At 48.0% G+C, this 4,810-nt stretch overlaps 1 protein-coding gene across 1 annotated transcript in view; it reads right to left on the reverse strand.

Moving 5' to 3' along the window:
- Positions 1-3,766, reverse strand: part of GIPC1 (GIPC PDZ domain containing family member 1) — an 11,222-nt gene extending 7,456 nt beyond the window's left edge. The window contains exons 1-2 of the mRNA XM_006769199.2: positions 3,708-3,766; positions 1,226-1,313 (exon numbers count right to left, since the gene is read on the reverse strand). The gene's annotated coding sequence lies outside the window, so the exon portion shown is untranslated. The remainder of the gene's footprint in view (positions 1-1,225; positions 1,314-3,707) is intronic.
- Positions 3,767-4,810: the final 1,044 nt, after the last annotated feature.

The raw sequence follows: 4,810 nt of genomic DNA on the forward strand, positions 1-4,810 counted from the left end.
TTTGTTCAGCCACTAAGTTGTTTGTTCCTGAGGCACAACCTGTCAGGATTGATAGAATATTTTTCTTTCTTCTCTCTCCCCACTGTCTCCCTTACTACCCTCTCCCTCCCGTCAAACAATATTTTTGGGGTATTTACAATAATCCATACACCATTTCAGATACTTCCTTCAATAGGCAAGGCTCCTGGCTTGGGCCACCATGTGCAGTTACACAGTTATTCACTGGGCAAAAGCACCAGACCCTGGTGTGGTGATGTGTGTGCTCGGAGGAAGGGCTGTCTTTTCCTAGTTGACTCCTAGGTGCTATCCTGGCTCAATGGGGCCTGTTGTGCTGCCCAGAAGCATTCATTCAGAGGAGAGGTGTAGCTAATATAACTTCTAATAGTCCCATGAAGACAATCAAACAAGGTCAGGGAGGGCCTCTCTGAGCAGGTGAAGCTGAATCTGAGACTTGACTGATGGGAAGAAGCATCCACACGAGGATGTGAGACAAGGACGTTCCAGGCAGAGGGAACAGCCAATACAGAGCCCCTGAAGCGCTGGGCGTGTCTGAGTAACAATAAGGAGGCCTGTGTAATTGGAACAGAGTGAGTAAGGGGGAGAACAGGGGGAGGAGAGGTAAGGAGGTGACAGGCATACATAGCAGGGCCTTGTGGGCTGCAGGAAGGACTTGGGCTTTTGCTCTGAGTGAGGTAGCAGCCATGGCGGGTTCTGAGGAGACTCATGGATCAGCCAGAGACCAGTGGAGATGGAGCGGAGTAAGCAATGGGAGGGTATGAAGAGGGAAAGTAAAAGGTGACATTAGCTGACTGTGCAGGGCCTTATAGACTGGGAAAGAATTCAGATTTCATTTTTCAGTCACATGTCCAAAGTCACGGAGGCTGGCTGCATCCTCAGGTCTGACTCCCAAGCCCAAGTTAATAACCACAAAGCTGTCCCCTAAGCGGCACTATTTTCCTGGGCCTCAGATGCTTGGCCTAGAGATGGGGACGTTTTATCACTGGCCAGGTTGTGGTGAGGATCAAATGAAACCAAATTATATTTTTCTGTGTAAAAGACTTCCTTCCCTCCCTTCAGACCGCCTATTCTGGGAGCTGTCCTAGATTCAGTTGAGCCCAGTGGGCTGCACCCATCCTCATGCATCCATTCATTCGTTCGTTCATTCATTCATCTATTCTCCAACCCCTCCTCCAGTATCACCTGGTCCAGCCCCATCATCACTCACCTAGACTAGTGCAGTTGCCTCCTCCAGGTTTTCCAGCTTCTACCCTTGCCCCCCACAGTCTCTTGTCAACACAGTAGCCAGAGTGATCCTGTAAAACATAAGCCATATCATATCTGTCCTCTGCTCTGAACCCTCCCAGGGCACCTAACTCAGAATAAAAGTCAATGTTCTCCCCTCAGCCCATGAGCCCCCAAATATCTGCCCCCCCACCCCGTTACCTCCCTGCCCTCACCTCCTCCTACTCTCCCCCTCGCTCACTTCCTCCTGTCACATAGGCCTCGTCCTAACACATTAGGCATAGTCCTGCCTCAGGGCCTTTGCCCTGGCTGTGCTCCCTGGTATCCACATAAATCACTCTCACATCTTTCAGGTGGAAAATATATTTCATCCATTTAGCTTGTTCATTAGGTGTGTTCTAAAAGGGCAGGGAAGTCTGTCTTATTCATACCGATATTCTCAGTGCAGAGACCAGTGCCTGGCACATAGCAGATGCTCAATAAATATTTGTTGAATGATTTATCCTAATATTCACCAGCCCATCAGATTCTATGCCTGGCTCTGGGGAGACAGAGAGGCACAGGCGTAGTCTCTGCCCTCAAGAGGGTCTTGTCCCCCAGCAAAAACACAGGCCCCCCCTCTATGGTCCCCTATCCATTGCTTGTCAGCACCTGCCTGGGCACAGGGCAGGCGCTTCATCTCTCCATGGAGACAGGTATTGTATCTCTACCTTTTTGTGTGTGTGTTTCCCCCCCACTCTCCTCATAATCAATGATGCTGAATACCTTTTAATACATTTATTAACCACTTAGATTTGCCTTTTTTGTTACTTGCCTCCTGCACACCCCCTACTGTGGATGTGCCCGTAACCAAGGTACATGCCCTTGACTGGAATCGAACCTGGGACCCTTCAGTCCGCAGACCAACGCTCTATCTACTGAGCCAAACCGGTTAGGGCAGTCTTTGCCCATTTAAAAATAATTACACAGCCCGGCTGGTATGGCTCAGTGGATTGAGCATCGTCCTATGCACCAACAGGTTATTGGTTCAATTCCCGGTCAGGGCACATACACAGTCAGGGCACATGCACGGGTTGCAGGCTCGATCCCCAGTGTGTGGTGTGCAGGAGGCGGTCAATCAATGATTCTCTGTCATCATTGAACATATTTTAATAAGTAAACAAATAAATAAAACTTTCATCATGAAGCATTAAAATAAATAAATAAATATTATTACACAGCTTGTCTTTTTTTCTTATTGATTTGTGGGAACTCTTTATATATTCTGGATACTAATGCTATATATCCTTAATACTAGTCTTTTTAAAAAAATATATTTTATTGATTCTTTACTGAGAGGATGGGAGAGGGATAGTTAGAAACATCGATGAGAGAGAAACATCGACCAGCTGCCTCCTACTGGGGATGAGCCCTCAACCAAGGTACATGCCCTTGACCAGAATTGAACCTGGGACCCTTCAGTCCGCAGGCCAAGGCTCCCTCCACTGAGCCAAACCGACCAGGGCTTAATACTAGTCTTTTATTGGTTACTTCATTAATAGTACCCATCATTGGATCTAGCACACAGTAGGTACTAACTGAATATTTGACAAAAAATAAATTCTGAATGGATAAACCAGTGGTCAGCAAACTCATTAGTCAACAGAGCCAAATATCAACAGTACGACAATTGAAATTTCTTTGAGAGCCAAATTTTTTAAACTTAAACTGTATAGGTAGGTACATTGCTATTAACTTAATTAGGGTACTCCTACGCTGGCCTTTGCTAAAAACGTCCTCAATCTGATTGAGGTACGCATGAATCCCGCGCCTCCCCCGCGTTGCGTATCCCACAGCCCGCCTGCGCCATGTCTCCTGTCGCCCGACCAACCGACACCCCCCATTTTTTCTAATGCCACTTCTTCAAAATACACTCGCCCAGGCCGAAAACCGACTTCTGCGCATGGGCCACTAAGTTTCAATCGCACTGTATGTGCGTGCCCGCTGTGGTATTTTGTGGAAGAGCCACACTCAAGGGACCAAAGAACCCCATGTGGCTTGCGAGCCGCGGTTTGCCGACCACTGGGATAAACCATTACTGTCCCAAGTTATTTCATTACACTCAATGATTAAAAATAAAAATACTCATCACCACCTCCTCTGATTCCCCTCCATACACTGGAAGGCAGAATGCTAAGGGCTTGAGTCTGAAATCTGGCCTCCCCACTTCATAGCTGTGTGGCCTGGGGCAAGTCTCTCAAGTTCTCTGAGTTCTAAGGAAACCCTACATGTGCCAGGAACAGTTCCTGGCACACACTATAAATGCTGGTGCATATCCTCAACCTCCTTATTCTTTTTGCCCACAGTCACTACCCCGGTTCGGGATGGCTGCGTGTCCTCACCTGTGAGGTGGGTGGTTAATGACTTTGCCTTCAAGACAGAAGAGGCAGGGTGGCCTGGGTTCAAATCCCACCTTTGTCACTTACCAGCTGTGTAGCCGTAGGCAAGTCACTTCCCTTGAAGGGGCCTCAGTTTCATCTGAAAAATGAAGGGAATTCCTGTCTCTGAGTGCCTGTGGGGTTCAGAGAGATTATGCATGTAACCTGCTTAGCACTTTCCCTGACATTCAATTTAAGGAAGCTGTTATTATTATTGTCGTTATCATAATGCCTCCTCCCTTGCCTTGCCCAGGAACATTCCAGTCCTCTCTGCCTGCCAGGGCCTACTCTAGGCCACCTCCTCCAGGCAGCCTCCCAAGTTTGCCCCACCATCTTAGAATTGCCCCTGGGGTCCAGACGGCTTAGGCCCATGAACTTAATTACATGTTGCCCTGGCAGAACTCTTGTCTTCCAGTCTTAGGCTGTTATTTAACTCCATGTCTCTATTTTAAAATGTAAACCAGATCGTGTTACCCCCCCGCCTCAAATTTTACAACAGTTTTCTTAATGTGACCCTTGCCTCACAGAATCGCCACCTTGGCTGCATCTCCTGCCTCAGCCACCCTATCCCAAGCTTGGTCCAGCTTCAGAGCCTTTGCCCTGGCTGTGCCCTCTGCCTGGTCTGTGCAGGGCTGGTTCCTTTTTTGTCATTCAGGCCTCAGCTCTAAAGTCACCTCCTCTGGGAGCCCCCTTTGTCCAGAGTTTCTATCATGCCACCCCCTCATATTTTATTCATAGCACTTATCATCCTTTGTAGGTGTCTTCTTTACTTGTTAGCTTGTTTGCTGTCTGATTCCCCTGCTAGAATGACAGCTCCCCAAGATTTTTCTCTTATTATTGAATCCTCTGTGCCAGGAACAGTGCCTGGCACAGAGTAGGTGCTCAATAAATATTTGTAGAATGAATGCATATATTTTGTATCTTCATTCTGCGTGCTATCTGAGGCCCCAATCCTCAGAACATGTATGCCGTGGAGGTGGTACCTGCCACCCTCTCCCCTGGTTCTCAGGCTCCCTTCACACCTGAACACAGGGCCAGAGAAGCAGAATTTCAGCTCCAGCACTGAGTGGGTTAGCTGGAATTCCAGCATCCCCATCCTCTCTTCCCTGTGAAAGGCCTGAAACTTAGCAACCCTCCAGCCACACAGAATT

The sequence above is a fragment of the Myotis davidii genome, unplaced genomic scaffold (assembly GCF_000327345.1).
Source record: "Myotis davidii unplaced genomic scaffold, ASM32734v1 scaffold1204, whole genome shotgun sequence".
Taxonomy (NCBI): domain Eukaryota; kingdom Metazoa; phylum Chordata; class Mammalia; order Chiroptera; family Vespertilionidae; genus Myotis; species Myotis davidii.